At 38.7% G+C, this 22,117-nt stretch overlaps 2 non-coding genes and 1 pseudogene across 2 annotated transcripts; all 3 read left to right on the top strand.

Annotated features, from left to right (window-relative positions):
- The first annotated feature begins 4,495 nt into the window (after positions 1–4,495).
- LOC116802902 lies at positions 4,496–6,481 on the top strand. The gene has a single exon (XR_004363240.1). It is a non-coding gene; the product is annotated as a small subunit ribosomal RNA (ribosomal RNA).
- Positions 6,482–7,168: 687 nt separating this feature from the next.
- Positions 7,169–7,347, top strand: LOC116802901. Its single transcript, XR_004363239.1, has one exon. It is a non-coding gene; the product is annotated as a 5.8S ribosomal RNA (ribosomal RNA).
- A 394-nt stretch (positions 7,348–7,741) lies between these two features.
- Positions 7,742–17,212, top strand: LOC116802903 (annotated as a pseudogene).
- Positions 17,213–22,117: the final 4,905 nt, after the last annotated feature.

Raw genomic sequence — 22,117 nt, 5'->3', positions numbered from 1 at the left:
CCTCGTCATCAATTTAGTGACGCATATGATATTGTCCTTATTCATATAATTATATAAAGACTTTAAGATTGTCAAGTTGCCAAACACCTCGTCATCAATTTAGTGACGCATATGATATTGTCCCTATCATATAATTAATATAAAGACTTTAATGATTGTGTCAAGTTGCCAAACACCTCGTCATCAATTTAGTGACGCATATGATATTGTCCTATCATATAATTTGATATAAAGACTTTAAAGAATTGTTCAAGTTGCCAAACACCTCGTCATCAATTTAGTGACGCATATGATATTGTCCCTATCATATAATTAATATAAAGACTTTAAGATGTGTCAAGTTGCCAAACACCTCGTCATCAATTTAGTGACGCATATGATATTGTCCTTATCATATAATTTTTGATATAAAGACTTTAAAGAATTGTCAAGTTGCCAAACACCTCGTCATCAATTTAGTGACGCATAATATTGTCCCTATCATATAATTAATATACAGACTTTAATGAATTGTGTCAAGTTGCCAAACACCTCGTCATCAATTTAGTGACGCATATGATATTGTCCCTATCATATAATTTTTGATATATAGACTTTAAAGAATTGTATCAAGTTGCCAAACACCTCGTCATCAATTTAGTGACGCATATGATATTGTCCCTATCATATAATTAATATAAAGACTTTAATGGATTGTGTCAAGTTGCCAAACACCTCGTCATCAATTTAGTGACGCATATGATATTGTCCTTATTATATAATTTTTGATATAAAGACTTTAAAGAATTGTATCAAGTTGCCAAACACCTCGTCATCAATTTAGTGACGCATATGATATTGTCCCTATCATATAATTAATATACAGACTCTAATGATTGTGTCAAGTTGCCAAACACCTCGTCATCAATTTAGTGACGCATATGATATTGTCCCTATCATATAATTTTTGATATAAAGACTTTAAAGAATTGTATCAAGTTGCCAAACACCTCGTCATCAATTTAGTGACGCATATGATATTGTCCCTTTCATATAATTAATATAAAGACTTTAATGGATTGTGTCAAGTTGCCAAACACCTCGTCATCAACTACTATATTATGGTTCGCCGACCTCTCATATTGTATTCTCTTATGTGTTCATAGGATTTTGACAATTATACGAGTAAATTAAATAATATACATATGAAAATGATTAATTATTATATGTATAGGGAAAAAATGATGAAATATTCCCATATTATCTTAGTATTATAGAGAAAGACCGTTGCCGACCTCTGATATTGTTCAAACTTATGTATTTATATGATTTTGGCAATTATATGAGTAAATTAAAAAATATACATATGAAAATGGTTAATTATTATATGTATATGGGAAAAAATGCTAAGATATTCCCATATTCTCTTAGTATTATAGAGAAAAGCCATTTAAGTGAGAGGGTTATAGTATGTAAACGACCGGAATTACGACAGAGGGTTCAAAAACTACTATAGGTAGGCAGTGGTTGCCGACCTCTCATATTGTTCAAAACTTATGTATTCATATGATTTTGGCAATTGTATGAGTAAATTAAATAATATACATATGAAAATGATTAATTATTATATGTATAAGGGAAAAATGCTGAAATATTCCCACATTCTCTTAGTATTATAGAGAAAATCCATTATAGTGAGAGGTATAGTAGTGTAAACGACCGGAATTACGACAGAGGGTTCAAAAACTACTATAGGTAGGCAGTGGTTGCCGACCTCTCATATTGTTCAAAACTTATGTATTCATATGAATTTGGCAATTATATGAGTAAATTAAATAATATACATATGAAAATGATTAATTATTATATGTATAAGGGAAAAAATGCTGAAATATTCCCACATTCTCTTAGTATTATAGAGAAAATCCATTATAGTGAGAGGGTATAGTAGTGTAAACGACCGGAATTACGACAGAGGGTTCAAAAACTACTATAGGTAGGCAGTGGTTGCCGACCTCTCATATTGTTCAAAACTTATGTATTCATATGATTTGGCAATTATATGATTAAATTAAATAATATACATATGAAAATGGTTAATTATTATATGTATATGGGAAAAAATGCAGAGATATTCCCATATTCTCTTAGTATTATAGAGAAAAAGCCATTTAAGTGAGAGGGTATAGTAGTGTAAACGACCGGAATTACGACAGAGGGTTCAAAAACTACTATAGGTAGGCAGTGGTTGCCGACCTCTCATATTGTTCAAAACTTATGTATTCATATGATTTTGGCAATTGTATGAGTAAATTAAATAATATACATACGAAAATGATTAATTATTATATGTATATGGGAAAAAATGCAGAGATATTCCATATTCTCTTAGTATTATAGAGAAAAGCCATTTAAGTGAGAGGGTAATAGTAGTGTAAACCACCGGAATTACGACAGAGGGTTCAAAAACTACTATAGGTAGGCAGTGGTTTCCGACCTCTCATATTGTTCAAAACTTATGTATTCATATGATTTTGGCAATTGTATGAGTAAATTAAATAATATACATATGAAAATGATTAATTATTATATGTATAAGGGAAAAAATGCTGAAATATTCCACATTCTCTTAGTATTATAGAGAAAATCCATTATAGTGAGAGGGTATAGTAGTGTAAACGACCGGAATTACGACAGAGGGTTCAAAAACTACTATAGGTAGGCAGTGGTTGCGACCTCTCATATTGTTCAAAACTTATGTATCATATGATTTTGCAATTATATGATTAAATTAAATAATATAATATGAAAATGGTTAATATTATATGTTATGGGAAAAAATTGCTAGAGTATTCCATATTCTTAGATTATAGAGAAAAGCCATTTAAGTTGGAGGTATAGTAGTGTAAACGACCGGAATTACGACAGAGGGTTCAAAAACTCTATAGGTAGGCAGTGGTTGCGACCTCTCATATTGTTCAAAACTTAGTATTCATATGATTTGGCATTGTATGAGTAAATTAAATAATATACATATGAAAATGATTAATTATTATATGTATAAGGGAAAAAAATGCTGAAATATTCCCACATTCTCTTAGTATTATAGAGAAAATCCATTATAGTAGAGGTATAGTAGTGTAAACGACCGGAATTACGACAAGGTTCAAAAACTACTATAGGTAGCATGGTTGCCGACCTCTCATATTGTTCAAAACTTATTATCATATGATTTTGCAATTTATATTAAATTAAATAATATACATATGAAATGTAATTATTATATGTATATGGGAAAAATCTGAATATTCCCATATTCCTATATTATAGAGAAAAGCCATATAGTGAGAGGTTAAGTAGTGAAACGACCGGAATTACGACAGAGGGTTCAAAAACTACTATAGGTAGGCAGTGTTGCCGACCTCTCATATTGTTCAAAACTTATGTATTCATATGAATTTGGCAATTATATGATAAATTAAATAATAAACATATAAAAATTAATATTTATTATATGTATAAAAAAAAAAATAATCATATTATATATGAATAATGGAAAAAAAAATGAAATGTTCCTATAATCTCTTAATATATAAGAGAATAGACCGTATGTTGGGTGGCAAACGGAATTGAAAATACCCGCTTTGAGGACAGGCGGGTTCAAAAACTACTATAGGTAGCAGTGGTTGCCGACCTCCCCATTATCGAAATATTTATTTCGATTATGTTTATATGGTACATAAAATAAAGTATATTATTATCCGTACAAATTTTTCTCATTCTATAGAACACGGACTTGGCTCCGCGGATAATAGAATATACGCTTTTAGATAATATCGTTGAAACAAAAGTCAAGTTTCTATTATATATAGAATAACAAATCGTTTCCATATATTATCGTTAATTTTTGGAGGCAGCAAATATTAATTTATTACCTGCCGTATAGTTGGATTATTATATCGTTACGGTATAATAAAATATGGATTCTTATGAAAGAAATATAAAATTATATATTAAATGTGAAATATTATCATATGCGCTGTTTTATGTTATATATTACCAGAGAGATATATGAAAAGAGATAATTTTAAATTTATCTTCAAAATGCAAATGATTTAACTTAATATTATATTGGTTAAACAAAAATTTACATTGTGGATACAATAATTATGTATGTTGGAAATAAAATGATATTTTATAATGAAATATGTATATATAAAAAATAAAATTATAGAAACATATATATTACAATAATTATATGAAATTCTTGTTATATTGGTAAAACAAGTATAAATTAAAAATGAAAATATGGATTACGAATGCTATATAAAAATGGCCGTAATCGAATAGATTTTTTACTTATATTTATATATTTAAAATTTACCCAAAGGCGAAATATTGAATTTTATTCAATATAATAAAAATCATGGAATTATATAAAGTGAAAAATCTATATATCTATTATATTGCTTATTTCGATTCAAAAAATATGAATGGAATATGAAGGAAAAACATTATTCTGGTTGATCCTGCCAGTAGTTATATGCTTGTCTCAAAGATTAAGCCATGCATGTCTAAGTACACACGAATTAAAAGTGAAACGCAAAAGGCTCATTATATCAGTTATGGTTCCTTAGATCGTTAACAGTTACTTGGATAACTGTGGTAATTCTAGAGCTAATACATGCAATTAAAACATGAACCTTATGGACATGTGCTTTTATTAGGCTAAAACCAAGCGATCGCAAGATCGTTATATTGGTTGAACTCTAGATAACATGCAGATCGTATGGTCTTGTACCGACGACAGATCTTTCAAATGTCTGCCCTATCAACTTTTGATGGTAGTATCTAGGACTACCATGGTTGCAACGGGTAACGGGGAATCAGGGTTCGATTCCGGAGAGGGAGCCTGAGAAACGGCTACCACATCTAAGGAAGGCAGCAGGCGCGTAAATTACCCACTCCCAGCTCGGGAGTAGTGACGAAAAATAACAATACAGGACTCATATCCGAGGCCCTGTAATTGGAATGAGTACACTTTAAATCCTTTAACAAGGACCAATTGGAGGGCAAGTCTGGTGCCAGCAGCCGCGGTAATTCCAGCTCCAATAGCGTATATTAAAGTGTTGCGGTTAAAACGTTCGTAGTTGAACTTGTGCTTCATACGGGTAGTACAACTTACAATTGTGGTTAGTACTATACCTTATGTATGTAAGCGTATTACCGGTGGAGTTCTTATATGTGATTAAATACTTGTATTTTTTCATATGTTCCTCCTATTTAAAAACCTGCACTAGTGCTCTTAAACGAGTTTATTGTGGCCGGTACTATTACTTTGAACAAATTAGAGTGCTTAAAGCAGGCTTCAAATGCCTGAATATTCTGTGCATGGGATAATGAAATAAGACCTCTGTTCTGCTTTCATTGGTTTTCAGATCAAGAGGTAATGATTAATAGAAGCAGTTTGGGGGCATTAGTATTACGACGCGAGAGGTGAAATTCTTGGACCGTCGTAAGACTAACTTAAGCGAAAGCATTTGCCAAAGATGTTTTCATTAATCAAGAACGAAAGTTAGAGGTTCGAAGGCGATCAGATACCGCCCTAGTTCTAACCATAAACGATGCCAGCTAGCAATTGGGTGTAGCTACTTTTATGGCTCTCTCAGTCGCTTCCCGGGAAACCAAAGCTTTTGGGCTCCGGGGAAGTATGGTTGCAAAGCTGAAACTTAAAGGAATTGACGGAAGGGCACCACCAGGAGTGGAGCCTGCGGCTTAATTTGACTCAACACGGGAAAACTTACCAGGTCCGAACATAAGTGTGTAAGACAGATTGATAGCTCTTTCTCGAATCTATGGGTGGTGGTGCATGGCCGTTCTTAGTTCGTGGAGTGATTTGTCTGGTTAATTCCGATAACGAACGAGACTCAAATATATTAAATAGATATCTTCAGGATTATGGTGCTGAAGCTTATGTAGCCTTCATTCATGGTGGCAGTAAAATGTTTATTGTGTTTGAATGTGTTTATGTAAGTGGAGCCGTACCTGTTGGTTTGTCCCATTATAAGGACACTAGCTTCTTAAATGGACAAATTGCGTCTAGCAATAATGAGATTGAGCAATAACAGGTCTGTGATGCCCTTAGATGTCCTGGGCTGCACGCGCGCTACAATGAAAGTATCAACGTGTATTTCCTAGACCGAGAGGTCCGGGTAAACCGCTGAACCACTTTCATGCTTGGGATTGTGAACTGAAACTGTTCACATGAACTTGGAATTCCCAGTAAGTGTGAGTCATTAACTCGCATTGATTACGTCCCTGCCCTTTGTACACACCGCCCGTCGCTACTACCGATTGAATTATTTAGTGAGGTCTCCGGACGTGATCACTGTGACGCCTTGCGTGTTACGGTTGTTTCGCAAAAGTTGACCGAACTTGATTATTTAGAGGAAGTAAAAGTCGTAACAAGGTTTCCGTAGGTGAACCTGCGGAAGGATCATTATTGTATAATATCCTTATCGTTAATAAATATTTGTTATAATACAAATAAATACAATTTACCAAAATAAAAATATTACAAAATGATTCCACGGAATCAAAAGTTAAAGTCAAAATAAAATGAAGATGGCTTTTATTTTATATGTGGGGCTTGGCAACCTCATAAAAAGACTTTAACATTATTAATGTTGCTGTGCGTATTTGTGGCAGTACTTACTACAACAACGGCGTTTCCTATAAAAACAAATTCTCGAAAATGGAAATCGAAGAAACTAAACTAAATTCGAAAGTAGAAGTCGAATTAAAATAAAAATAATTTTGAATGTGTGGTAATCAAAATAAGTGTGTGTGTATATGGACCATAATATACACGCGTTGCGAATATGTATTGTTCATCTATGTTATGAGCATACGTTGGCTAATGCAACAACCTAAAATATACAATGTTTGTACCTGTCATCCATCAGGTTAATGTTTTATATAAATTTTGCAGTATGTGTCACCCAAAATAGCAAACCATAACCAGATTATTATGATACATAATGCTTATATGAAACTAAGACATTTCGCAACATTTATTTTAGGTATAAAAATAAATTTATTGAAGGAATTGATATATGCCAGTAAAATGGTGTATTTTTAATTTCTTTCAATAAAAACAATATTGACATTATATAAAATTGAATTATAAAACTCTAAGCGGTGGATCACTCGGCTCATGGGTCGATGAAGAACGCAGCAAACTGTGCGTCATCGTGTGAACTGCAGGACACATGAACATCGACATTTTGAACGCATATCGCAGTCCATGCTGTTATGTACTTTAATTAATTTTATAGTGCTGCTTGGACTACATATGGTTGAGGGTTGTAAGACTATGCTAATTAAGTTGTTTATAAATTTTTTATAAGCATATGGTATATTATTGGATTAAATAATGATTTTATTCATAATATTAAAAAAGAAATGAAAAACATTATCTCACATTTGAATGTGAAAAACGAAGAGAAATATTTTCTTTTTCAATCAAATAATACTGAGAAATGTCTAGCATAAAAAATTGAAATATTTTTCATCTAGAATTGTCTCTTATTAATGATTCGGAAAAAGAAAAATCTTGGTTTTGTTATTATTCTTCGTTGGTTCGTTAAATGGATAAAAATGACTTTGCTTACAAGAACTATTGGAACTATTTATAACGAATTTAATTGATTGTTTTATCATTTATATATAAAGAATTTATGGCAAAATATAGTTATATATACAACCTCAACTCATATGGGACTACCCCCTGAATTTAAGCATATTAATTAGGGGAGGAAAAGAAACTAACAAGGATTTTCTTAGTAGCGGCGAGCGAAAAGAAAACAGTTCAGCACTAAGTCACTTTGTCTATATGGCAAATGTGAGATGCAGTGTATGGAGCGTCAATATTCTAGTATGAGAAATTAATGATTTAAGTCCTTCTTAAATGAGGCCATTTACCCATAGAGGGTGCCAGGCCCGTATAACGTTAATGATTGCTAGATGATGTTTCCAAAGAGTCGTGTTGCTTGATAGTGCAGCACTAAGTGGGTGGTAAACTCCATCTAAAACTAAATATAACCATGAGACCGATAGTAAACAAGTACCGTGAGGGAAAGTTGAAAAGAACTCTGAATAGAGAGTTAAACAGTACGTGAAACTGCTTAGAGGTTAAGCCCGATGAACCTGAATATCCGTTATGGAAAATTCATCATTAAAATTGTAATATTTAAATAATATTATTAAGAATAATGTGCATTTTTTCCATATAAGGACATTGTAATCTATTAGCATATCCCAAATTTATCATAAAATATAACTTATAGTTTATTCCAATTAAATTGCTTGCATTTTAACACAGAATAAATGTTATTAATTTGATAAAGTGCTGATAGATTTATATTATTACAGAGCGTTAATTTTTCGGAATTATATAATGGCATAATTATCATTGATTTTTGTGTTTATTATATGCTCTTGTATGATTAACAATGCGAAAGATTCAGGATACCTTCGGGACCCGTCTTGAAACACGGACCAAGGAGTCTAACATATGTGCAAGTTATTGGGATGTAAACCTAATAGCGTAATTAACTTGACTAATAATGGGATTAGTTTTTTAGCTATTTATAGCTAATTAACACAATCCCGGGGCGTTCTATATAGTTATGTATAATGTATATTTATATTATTTATGCCTCTAACTGGAACGTACCTTGAGCATATATGCTGTGACCCGAAAGATGGTGAACTATACTTGATCAGGTTGAAGTCAGGGGAAACCCTGATGGAAGACCGAAACAGTTCTGACGTGCAAATCGATTGTCAGAATTGAGTATAGGGGCGAAAGACCAATCGAACCATCTAGTAGCTGGTTCCTTCCGAAGTTTCCCTCAGGATAGCTGGTGCATTTTAATATTATATAAAATAATCTTATCTGGTAAAGCGAATGATTAGAGGCCTTAGGGTCGAAACGATCTTAACCTATTCTCAAACTTTAAATGGGTAAGAACCTTAACTTTCTTGATATGAAGTTCAAGGTTATGATATAATGTGCCCAGTGGGCCACTTTTGGTAAGCAGAACTGGCGCTGTGGGATGAACCAAACGTAATGTTACGGTGCCCAAATTAACAACTCATGCAGATACCATGAAAGGCGTTGGTTGCTTAAAACAGCAGGACGGTGATCATGGAAGTCGAAATCCGCTAAGGAGTGTGTAACAACTCACCTGCCGAAGCAACTAGCCCTTAAAATGGATGGCGCTTAAGTTGTATACCTATACATTACCGCTAAAGTAGATGATTTATATTACTTGTGATATAAATTTTGAAACTTTAGTGAGTAGGAAGGTACAATGGTATGCGTAGAAGTGTTTGGCGTAAGCCTGCATGGAGCTGCCATTGGTACAGATCTTGGTGGTAGTAGCAAATAATCGAATGAGACCTTGGAGGACTGAAGTGGAGAAGGGTTTCGTGTGAACAGTGGTTGATCACGAGTTAGTCGGTCCTAAGTTCAAGGCGAAAGCCGAAAATTTTCAAGTAAAACAAAAATGCCTAACTATATAAACAAAGCGAATATAATACACTTGAATAATTTTGAACGAAAGGGAATACGGTTCCAATTCCGTAACCTGTTGAGTATCCGTTTGTTATTAAATATGGGCCTCGTGCTCATCCTGGCAACAGGAACGACCATAAAGAAGCCGTCGAGAGATATCGGAAGAGTTTTCTTTTCTGTTTTATAGCCGTACTACCATGGAAGTCTTTCGCAGAGAGATATGGTAGATGGGCTAGAAGAGCATGACATATACTGTTGTGTCGATATTTTCTCCTCGGACCTTGAAAATTTATGGTGGGGACACGCAAACTTCTCAACAGGCCGTACCAATATCCGCAGCTGGTCTCCAAGGTGAAGAGTCTCTAGTCGATAGAATAATGTAGGTAAGGGAAGTCGGCAAATTAGATCCGTAACTTCGGGATAAGGATTGGCTCTGAAGATTGAGATAGTCGGGCTTGATTGGGAAACAATAACATGGTTTATGTGCTCGTTCTGGGTAAATAGAGTTTCTAGCATTTATGTTAGTTACTTGTTCCCCGGATAGTTTAGTTACGTAGCCAATTGTGGAACTTTCTTGCTAAAATTTTTAAGAATACTATTTGGGTTAAACCAATTAGTTCTTATCAATTATAACGATTATCAATTAACAATCAATTCAGAACTGGCACGGACTTGGGGAATCCGACTGTCTAATTAAAACAAAGCATTGTGATGGCCCTAGCGGGTGTTGACACAATGTGATTTCTGCCCAGTGCTCTGAATGTCAAAGTGAAGAAATTCAAGTAAGCGCGGGTCAACGGCGGGAGTAACTATGACTCTCTTAAGGTAGCCAAATGCCTCGTCATCTAATTAGTGACGCGCATGAATGGATTAACGAGATTCCTACTGTCCCTATCTACCCTATCCCTATCAGTGACGCGCATGAATGGATTAACGACGGACGTGTTTTCGTTGCGCTCGTGTACAGATTGCGAAGAACTTGGTTTTCCGTGTTTGGAAAGTAATAAAATCGGTGAATTAGTGCTCCGCGAAAGTCGTGTGCTAATTTTCGTGTGTTATAAACAAGCGGTTTGGAAGTAATTAACAATTAATTGTTGGGAATTTTCCACTTAGCACGTGCTGAAGGCGAACTTACGAGTAAGTTTTTCGAGTAAGCTTTTTGATCAGCTGTCACAAAGCTTATTGGTGGGAGTCACTGCTAAGGTTTGTGTCTAGGGAGAGTTTTAGTGCTACCAGACTCTACCGATAGGTGGAGCTCGAGTTCCAGAGCAACTACCTTTTGTCAGCGAGTAAACGAGCATACGGTTGCTGGCGTCGACGGTAGGTGGAGCCACCATCGTATTTATGCCGATGGAGAGCGACAGCAGCGCGAGTGCCTTGAGCGGAAGTAGTGCCTCGATGAAGTCCAGACGAGGCAGGCGCAGAAGCCATCTGGCATCTAAGAGCTCGGCGCCAACGCAGGCGAAATTGGTTGCCCTGGCATCGAATGGAGTGCCAGAACCCGTTGGGGTACTGGAGGAGCCGTTTTCGTCGCTGGAGGACGCCCGGGCGGCTACGGAGAACGCTGCCATTGATGCTGCCCCCCCCCACGCTGCTGCCACCGCTGCTGATCCTACTGCTGCCCCTGCTGCCGACCACACTGCTGCCTCCGCCGTTTTCACTGCTGCTAAAATTGTTGCCACCACTGCCACTGCCGCCACCGCTGCCGCCCGTGCTGGGCAAGCAGCCATGATGGCAGAGCTGTCGGCCACACAGCGCATGGTGAGAAGCAGCTTCCGCAGACTAGGAGAAGTGGACACGGAAGAGCTCTCATATGCTATCAGCCGCTACGATGAGCTGGTGTTGGCGCTAATGCTCCGGTGCGGAGAGCTGGAGACGCGGCTTGCTATGCCGCCACCGCCGCCGCCGTCGTTGAATCTGTTGAAAAATACGGCCGCCAATGCTCCCCAGATGCAGCAGGTTGCACCCATCGCTGCCCCGCGGACTACCAAGGTCCGCGAGACGTGGTCAGCGGTGGTGAAGTGCGACGACCCTGCGCTATCGGGGAAAGACATAGCGGAAAAGGTGCGAACGATGGTTGCACCCTCTCTCGGAGTCAGAGTACACGAGGTCCGTGAGCTCCGTCGAGGTGGTGGTGCGATCATTCGCACTCCTTCGGTGGGAGAGCTGCAGAAGGTGGTCGCTTCAAAAAGATTCGCCGAGGTTGGCCTAAATGTGGCACGGAATGCGGCCGAGAAGCCGAAGGTCGTCGTATATGACGTCGACACAGCTATCGGCCCTGAGGAGTTTATGAAGGAGCTCCACGAAAACAACTTCGACAGCGAAATGAATCTGGCCCAGTTTAAGAAGTCAGTGCACCTGGTGACCAAGGCGTGGTCGGTAGCTGACGGCGCCACAGTAAATGTGACGCTGGAGGTTGACGACCGGGCGATGGCGAAGCTTGATGTAGGTCGTGTCTACATCAAGTGGTTCTCATTCCGATGCCGGTCACAGGTCCGCACATACGCCTGCCACAGATGTGTGGGTTTCGACCACAAGGTCAGCGAATGCCGGCAGAAGGATAGTGTCTGTCGCCAGTGCGGGCAACAAGGCCACACTGCGGCAAAGTGCCAAAACCCGGTGGACTGCCGGAACTGCCGCCACAGAGGGCAACCCTCGGGGCATTACATGCTCTCGAGCGTTTGCCCGATATACGGGGCGTTGCTGGCGAGGGTGCAAGCTAGACACTAATGTTTAGCTTCATCCAAGCGAACTGTGGCCGAGGCCGAGCTGCGACCATCGAGCTCGGAGTCCGACTCAGGAGATCGGAGTCTATGTTCGCGCTGGTGCAGGAGCCGTATCTCGGCGGGGACGGAATGGATGTGCTGCCTGAAGGAATGAGAATTTTCATCGATCGGCGAGGGAAGGCAGCCATCCTAGTGGATCACCAGGAAGCCATCTGTATGCCAGTGGAGACCCTCACCACAGATTATGGCGTATGTCTGGTCGTGAAAGGGAGTTTTGGCTCAATCTTCCTTTGCGCCGCATACTGCCAGTATGATGCACCTCTGGAACCGTACATCCGGTACATGGATGCGGTCCTGCTGCAGGCCAGCAGAACCCCCGCAATCCTGGGCCTCGACGCGAATGCAGTGTCCCCCATGTGGCTTAGCAAACTCTCTCGTCATGCCGAGGGGCAAGCTAACTACAGACGGGGTGAGCTGCTGTCAGAGTGGATGCTGGAGGCAAGAGTCGCCGCCCTAAACCAGTCAACAGAGGTGTACACGTTCGATAATTACAGAGCTACAAGCGATATCGACGTGACAATCGTCAATGAGGCAGCATCTATGTGGGCCACATATGAGTGGAGAGTGGACGAGTGGGAATTGAGTGACCACAACATCATTACTGTTGTGGCCGAACCAACTACCGCGCGCGCAGTTGAGAGCATAGCTCCTGTGCCGTCCTGGAACTTCTCCAATGCACGTTGGCGATTGTTCAAGGAGGAAATGGTGAGTAGAGCAGCCGAACTTCCGGAAAACTTCTCAGAGTCGCCGTTGGACCAGCAAGTTTCGACCCTGCGCAGTATAGTACATAATGTATGTGATATTGCGCTGGGAAGAAAGTCCATCCGATTGCCCAGCAGGAGAGCACGTTGGTGGACTGCCGACCTCTGTGATGCAAGGCGCGAAGTCCGGAGACTTCGTCGCCTACTTCAAAATGGAAGGCGTCATGATGATGATGCCGCAATAGAGCGTGTATTGGTCGACCTGAGGCGGGCCTCAGCCAACTACAAGAAGCTCATTTGGAGGGCGAAAATGGATGAGTGGAAACGCTTCGTGGGAGATCATGCCGACGACCCATGGGGGCGCGTCTATAAGATTTGCCGAGGCCGCAGGAAGTGCACGGAGATTGGGTGCCTCCGCGTGAATGGCGAGATGATCACCGATTGGGGTGACTGTGCACGAGTGCTCCTCCGCAATTTCTTCCCAGTTGCGGAGTCCGAAGCACCGACTGCCATCGCGGAGGAAGTCCCACCGGCCCTCGAAGTATTCGAGGTTGATGCATGTGTTGCCCGGTTGAAGAGCAGGCGCTCTCCCGGCTTGGACGGCATTAATGGCACTATCTGCAAGGCAGTCTGGCGCGCCATACCCGAGCACCTTGCATCGTTGTTTTCCCGATGCATCCGATTAGGATACTTTCCCGCTGAGTGGAAGTGCCCACGAGTTGTCTCGCTGCTCAAAGGGCCAGATAAGGACAAATGTGAGCCCTCCTCATATAGAGGAATATGCTTGCTACCAGTCTTTGGTAAGGTGCTCGAGGCCATCATGGTGAATCGTGTGAGAGAAGTTCTTCCGGAAGGCTGCAGATGGCAATTTGGATTTCGCCAAGGACGATGTGTGGAGGATGCTTGGAGGCACGTGAAGAGCAGTGTTTGTGCCAGCCCGGCGCAATACGTGCTCGGCACATTCGTGGACTTCAAAGGAGCATTCGACAACGTCGAATGGAGTGCTGCACTCCGCCGACTAGCCGACTTGGGATGCCGGGAGATGGGCTTGTGGCAGAGCTTTTTCTCCGGCCGAAGAGCAGTGATCCGAAGCAGTTCCGGTACTGTGGATGTACCGGTAACTAGAGGCTGCCCGCAGGGGTCAATCAGTGGCCCATTTATCTGGGACATACTGATGGATGTACTGCTTCAGCGTCTCCAGCCGTATTGCCAGCTGAGTGCATACGCGGATGACTTGCTGCTTCTCGTCGAGGGAAATTCCCGAGCTGAGCTAGAGGAAAAAGGTGCAGAGCTGATGTCCATCGTAGAAGCGTGGGGAGCGGAAGTTGGCGTTACCGTCTCGACCAGCAAGACGGTAATAATGCTGCTGAAAGGTGCCTTGAGACGTGCGCCTACGGTGAGGTTTGCTGGAGCGAACCTTCCGTATGTGCGTAGCTGTCGGTACCTTGGCATCACGGTCAGTGAAGGAATGAAATTCCTCACGCACATAGCTTCGCTTCGCCAGCGGATGACCGGAGTCGTTGGAGCATTGGCGCGTGTGCTTCGAGCCGACTGGGGCTTCAGTCCTCGAGCCAGGCGGACCATATATGACGGACTCATGGCACCTTGTGTGCTGTTTGGTGCCCCGGTATGGTATGACACCGCCGAACAGGTAGCCGCCCGGAGACGACTAGCCTCCTGCCAGAGGCTAATCCTGCTTGGATGCCTTTCGGTATGCCGAACAGTGTCCACAGTGGCACTGCAGGTACTTGGCGGAGCTCCCCCGCTTGACTTGGCTGCTAAGTTTTTAGCGGTCAAGTACAAGCTGAAGCGTGGATACCCGCTGGAGGAGAACGACTGGCTATACGGCGAGGACACTACGTGTCTAAGCTGGAAGCAGAGGAAGACTCGCCTAGAGGAGTGCTTGCTGCAGAATTGGCAAAACAGATGGGATGACGACAGCGAACCAGGACGGGTGACGCACAAGTTCATCCCATACGTCACTCTCGCCTATCGAGATCCAAGCTTTGGATTCTCGATGAGGACGTCTTTCCTGCTGACAGGTCACGGGTCGTTTAACGCATTTTTGCAAGGGAGAGCCCTCAGCGATACCACTGCTTGCGCTTGTGGTGATCCATATGAGGACTGGATGCACATATTGTGCGCTTGTCCTCTATATGCAGATTGCGAAACCTCGATGGACTTGGAGTGCAGCGCCTTGGCGAAAACTGGACCTTCAATAGAATCCTGGAAGATCAGCAGAGGATTCAACGGCTGGCAGCGTTTGCGGACGAGGTGTTCCGTAGGAGGAGGGGTATTTAGCCCAAAACTTCGCCGTGTGGTTAGCGGGCGAGAATACTTCCACAGCCCGCTATTGCTTGTCGTAAGAGGCGACTAATATAGCGACTGGTTCCTCTAACCATGCTTGTCGGAGCAAAAGGAGGAGGCCCACCGAGCCTCTCTTTCGGTACACGGGTTGTGCTGCTCCAAGACAGCACATTGAGGTAGGCCCCCTGGTGGAGTATCGTGGTGGCTGTGGTTGATACCCATATCGCGGGTAGAGCCTTCGTGTTCGACGTTTGAGTTACGGTGCTAGTTGCGCAAAACTCGGGTGCTGTGACCCAGAGATCAGTAGAGATTTTAGGTAGATCTCGCTCCTCAGCAAGGGGGAGTGCTTGCCCGGCAAGCAAGTACTCGAATTGCTACCGGGTGGTCGCTATGTACATAGCTATAGCTTCCAGTCCGGGACGTTTGTCTGGCGTATCCAGACTCATGCACCATGTTGATACATGCACCACTTGTGGGTGTTCAGGGTGTCGTGGTTGTAATCCCTTCAGTGTGGAACACGCCACGTAAAACAAGTTCGGAGAGGTCCGAAAGTCACTGTCCCTATCTACTATCTAGCGAAACCACAGCCAAGGGAACGGGCTTGGAATAATTAGCGGGGAAAGAGACCCTTTTGAGCTTGACTCTAATCTGCAGTGTAAGGAGACAAAGAGGTGTAGAATAAGTGGAGATATTAGACCTCGGTTTGGTATCGTCAATGAAATACCACTACTCTTTGTTTCCTTACTTACTTGATTAAATGGAACGTGTATCATTTCCTAGCCATTATACGGATATATTTATTATTCTTATGGTATTGGTTTTGATGCAAGCTCTTGATCAAAGTATCACGAGTTTGTTATATAATCGCAAACAAATTCTTTAATAAAACGATGCATTTATGTATTTTGATTTGAAAATTTGTATAATCCAATTACTCAGGATGATCCAATTCAAGGACATTGCAGGTAGGGAGTTTGACTGGGGGGTACATCTCTCAAATAATAACGGAGGTGTCCCAAGGGCCAGCTCAGTGGCGGACAGAAACCACACATAGAGCAAAAGGGCAAATGCTGACTTGATCTCGGTGTTCAGTACACACAGGGACAGCAAAAGCTCGGCCTATCGATCCTTTTGGTTTAAAGAGTTTTAACAAGAGGTGTCAGAAAAGTTACCATAGGGAAACTGGCTTGTGGCGGCCAAGCGTTCATAGCGACGTCGCTTTTTGATCCTTCGATGTCGGCTCTTCCTATCATTGTGAAGCAAAATTCACCAAGCGTTGGATTGTTCACCCATGCAAGGGAACGTGAGCTGGGTTTAGACCGTCGTGAGACAGGTTAGTTTTACCCTACTAATGACAAAACGTTGTTGCGACAGCATTCCTGCGTAGTACGAGAGGAACCGCAGGTACGGACCAATGGCACAATACTTGTTCGAGCGAACAGTGGTATGACGCTACGTCCGTTGGATTATGCCTGAACGCCTCTAAGGTCGTATCCGTGCTGGACTGCAATGATAAATAAGGGGCAATTTGCATTGTATGGCTTCTAAACCATTTAAAGTTTATAATTTATTTTATAAACGACAATGGATGTGATGCCAATGTAATTTGTAACATAGTAAATTAGGAGGATCTTCGATCACCTGATGCCGCGCTAGTTACATATAAAATGCATAATGATTTAAACACCTCGTCATCAAAGTGACGCATGATATTGCCTAGAATTGTGTCAAGTTGCCAAACACCTCGTCATCAATTTAGTGACGCATATGATATTGTCCCTATCATATAATTAATATAAAGACTTTAATTGTGTCAAGTTGCCAAACACCTCGTCATCAATTTAGTGACGCATATGTGTCCCTATCATATAATTAATTGTAATGTGTGTCAAGCACCTCGCAATTTAGTGACGCATATGATATACTGACGAGTTCAAACACCTGAGTGACGCATATGATATCCTTATGACTTTGATGTCAAGTTGCCAAACACCTCGTCATAATTTATGACGCATATGATATTGTCCCTTCCTGTAGTTGCCAAACACCTCGTCATCAATTTAGTGACGCATATGATATTGTCCCCTATCATATAATTAATATAAAGACTTTAAGATTGTGTCAAGTTGCCAAACACCTCGTCATCAATTTAGTGAATATTAGTTGACGTCAAGTTGCCAAACACCTGATATTGTCCCTATCATATAATTTTTGATATAAAGACTTTAAAGAATTGTATCAAGTTGCCAAACACCTCGTCATCAATTTAGTGACGCATATGATATTGTCCCTATCATATAATTAATATAGACTTTAATGGATCAAGTTGCCAAACACCTCGTCATCAATTTAGTGACGCATATGATATTGTCCTATTAATTTTTGATATAAAGATTGTGTCAAGTTGCCAAACACCTCGTCATCAATTTAGTGACGCATATGATATTGACCTTATCATATAATTTTTGTATATAAACTTTTAAAAATTATATCAATTGCCAAACACCTCGTCATCAATTTAGTGACGCATATGATATTGTCCCTATCATATAATTAATATAAAGACTTTAATGGATTGTGTCAAGTTGCCAAACACCTCGTCATCAACTACTATATTATGGTTGCGCCGACCTCTCATATTGTATTCTCTTATGTGTTCATAGGATTTTGACAATTATACGAGTAAATTAAATAATATACATATGAAAATGATTAATTATTATATGTATAAGGGAAAAAATGATGAAATATTCCCATATTATCTTAGTATTATAGAGGAAAGACCGTTGCCGACCTCTGATATTGTTCAAACTTATGTATTTATATGATTTTGGCAATTATATGATAAATTAAAAATATACATATGAAAATGTTAATTATTATATGTATATGGGAAAAAATGCTAAGATATTCCATATTCTCTTAGTATTATAGAGAAAACCTTTGTATTATTTGGTATAGGTGTATATACGATATACATATATGGAATTATACGAAAAATGTTCAAAAACTACTATAGGTAGGCAGTGGTTGCCGACTCTCATATTGTTCAAAACTTATGTATTCATATGATTTTGGCAATTGTATAGTAAATTAAATAATATACATATGAAATGATTAATTATTATATGTATAAGGGAAAAAATGCTGAATATTCCCACATTCCTTAGTATTATAGAGAAATCCATTATAGTGAGAGGTATAGTAGTGTAAACGACCGGAATTACGACAGAGGGTTCAAAAACTACTATAGGTAGGCAGTGGTTGCCGACCTCTCATATTGTTCAAAACTTATGTATTCATATGATTTGGCAATTGTATGAGTAAATTAAATAATATACATATGAAAATGATTAATTATTATATGTATAAGGGAAAAAATGCTGAAATATTCCCACATTCTCTTAGTATTATAGAGAAAATCCATTATAGTGAGAGGGTATAGTAGTGTAAACGACCGGAATTACGACAGAGGGTTCAAAAACTACTATAGGTAGGCAGTGGTTGCCGACCTCTCATATTGTTCAAAACTTATGTATTCATATGATTTTGGCAATTATATGATTAAATTAAATAATATACATATGAAAATGGTTAATTATTATATGTATATGGGAAAAAATGCAGAGATATTCCCATATTCTCTTAGTATTATAGAGAAAAGCCATTTAAGTGAGAGGGTATAGTAGTGTAAACGACCGGAATTACGACAGAGGGTTCAAAAACTACTATAGGTAGGCAGTGGTTGCCGACCTCTCATATTGTTCAAAACTTATGTATTCATATGATTTTGGCAATTGTATGAGTAAATTAAATAATATACATACGAAAATGATTAATTATTATATGTATATGGGAAAAAATGCAGAGATATTCCCATATTCTCTTAGTATTATAGAGAAAAGCCATTTAAGTGAGAGGTATAGTAGTGTAAACACCGGAATTACGACAGAGGTTCAAAAACTACTATAGGTAGGCAGTGGTTGCCGACCTCTCATATTGTTCAAAACTTATGTATTCATATGATTTGGCAATTGTATGAGTAAATTAAATAATATACATATGAAAATGATTAATTATTATATGTATAAGGGAAAAAATGCTGAAATATTCCACATTCTCTTAGTATTATAGAGAAAATCCATTATAGTGAGAGGTATAGTAGTGTAAACGACCGGAATTACGACAGAGGGTTCAAAAACTACTATAGGTAGGCAGTGGTTGCCGACCTCTCATATTGTTCAAAACTTATGTATTCATATGATTTTGGCAATTATATGATTAAATTAAATAATATACATATGAAAATGGTTAATTATTATATGTATATGGGAAAAAATGCTGAGATATTCCCATATTCTCTTAGTATTATAGAGAAAAGCCATTTAAGTGAGAGGTATAGTAGTGTAAACGACCGGAATTACGACAGAGGGTTCAAAAACTACTATAGGTAGGCAGTGGTTGCCGACCTCTCATATTGTTCAAAACTTATGTATTCATATGATTTTGGCAATTGTATGAGTAAATTAAATAATATACATATGAAAATGATTAATTATTATATGTATAAGGGAAAAAATGCTGAAATATTCCCACATTCTCTTAGTATTATAGAGAAAATCCATTATAGTGAGAGGGTATAGTAGTGTAAACGACCGGAATTACGACAGAGGGTTCAAAAACTACTATAGGTAGGCAGTGGTTGCCGACCTCTCATATTGTTCAAAACTTATGTATTCATATGATTTTGGCAATTATATGATTAAATTAAATAATATACATATGAAAATGGTTAATTATTATATGTATATGGGAAAAAATGCTGAGATATTCCCATATTCTCTTAGTATTATAGAGAAAAGCCATTATAGTGAGAGGGTATAGTAGTGTAAACGACCGGAATTACGACAGAGGGTTCAAAAACTACTATAGGTAGGCAGTGGTTGCCGACCTCTCATATTGTTCAAAACTTATGTATTCATATGAATTTGGCAATTATATGAGTAAATTAAATAATATACATATGAAAATGATTAATTATTATATGTATAAAAAAAAAATAATCATATTATATATGAATAATGGAAAAAAAATAATGTTCCTATAATCTCTTAATATATAAGAGAATAGACCGTATGTTGGGTGGCAAACGGAATTGAAAATACCCGCTTTGAGGACAGCGGGTTCAAAAACTACTATAGGTAGGCAGTGGTTGCCGACCTCCCGCATTATTCGAAATATTTATTTCGGATTATGTTTATATTGGTTACATAAAATAAAGTATATTATTATCCGTACAAATTTGTTTCTCAGTTCTATAGAACACGGGACTTGGCTCCGCGGATAATAGGAATATACGCTTTTTAGATAATATCGTTGAAACAAAAGTCAAGTTTCTATTATATATAGAATAACAAATCGTTTCCATATATTATCGTTAATTTTTGGAGGCAGGCAAATATTAATTTATTACCTGCCGTATAGTTGGATTATTATATCGTTACGGTATAATACAAATATGGATTCTTATGAAAGAAATATAAAATTATATATTAAATGTGGAAATATTATCATATGCGCTTGGTTTTATGTTATATATTACCAGAGAGATATATGAAAAGAGATAAATTTTAAATTTATCTTCAAAATGCAAATGATTTAACTTAATATTTATATTGGTTAAACAAAAATTGTACATGTGTGGATACAATAATTATGTATGTTGGAAATAAAATGATATTTTATAATGAAATATGTATATATAAAAGATAAAATTATAGAAACATATATATTACAATAATTATATGAAATTCTTGTTATATTGGTAAAACAAGTATAAATTAAAAATGAAAATATGGATTACGAATGCTATATAAAAATGGCCGTAATCGAATAGATTTTTACTTATATTTATATATTTAAAATTTTACCCAAAGGCGAAATATTGAATTTTATTCAATATAATAAAAATCATGGAATTATATAAAGTGAAAAATCTATATATCTATTATATGCTTATTTCGATTCAAAAAATATGAATGGAATATGAAGGAAAAACATTATTCTGGTTGATCCTGCCAGAGTTATATGCTTGTCTCAAAGATTAAGCCATGCATGTCTAAGTACACACGAATTAAAAGTGAAACCGCAAAAGGCTCATTATATCAGTTATGGTTCCTTAGATCTTAACAGTTACTTGGATAACTGTGGTAATTCTAGAGCTAATACATGCAATTAAAACATGAACCTTATGGACATGTGCTTTTATTAGGCTAAAACCAAGCGATCGCAAGATCGTTATATTGGTTGAACTCTAGATAACATGCAGATCGTATGGTCTTGTACCGACGACAGATCTTTCAAATGTCTGCCCTATCAACTTTGATGGTAGTATCTAGGACTACCATGGTTGCAACGGGTAACGGGAATCAGAGGTTCGATTCCGGAGAGGGAGCCTGAGAAACGGTCTGCCCTATCAATTTTGATGGTAGTATTAGACTACATGTTGCAACGGGTAACGGGGAATCAGGGTTCGATTCCGGAGGGGAGCCTGAGAAACGGCTACACATCTAAGAAGGCACAGGCCGTAAATTACAGGTATGACGAAAATAACAATACAGACTCATATCCGAGGCCCTGTAATGGAATGAGTACACTTTAAATCCTTTAACAAGACCAATTGGAGGCAAGTCTGGTGCCAGCAGCCGCGTAATTCCAGCTCCAATGCGTATATTAAAGTTGTTTGCAATACAGGACTCATATCG

Source organism: Drosophila sechellia, unplaced genomic scaffold (assembly GCF_004382195.2).
Source record: "Drosophila sechellia strain sech25 unplaced genomic scaffold, ASM438219v1 U_243, whole genome shotgun sequence".
Taxonomy (NCBI): domain Eukaryota; kingdom Metazoa; phylum Arthropoda; class Insecta; order Diptera; family Drosophilidae; genus Drosophila; species Drosophila sechellia.
This window is presented reverse-complemented; position numbering and strand designations above follow the sequence as displayed.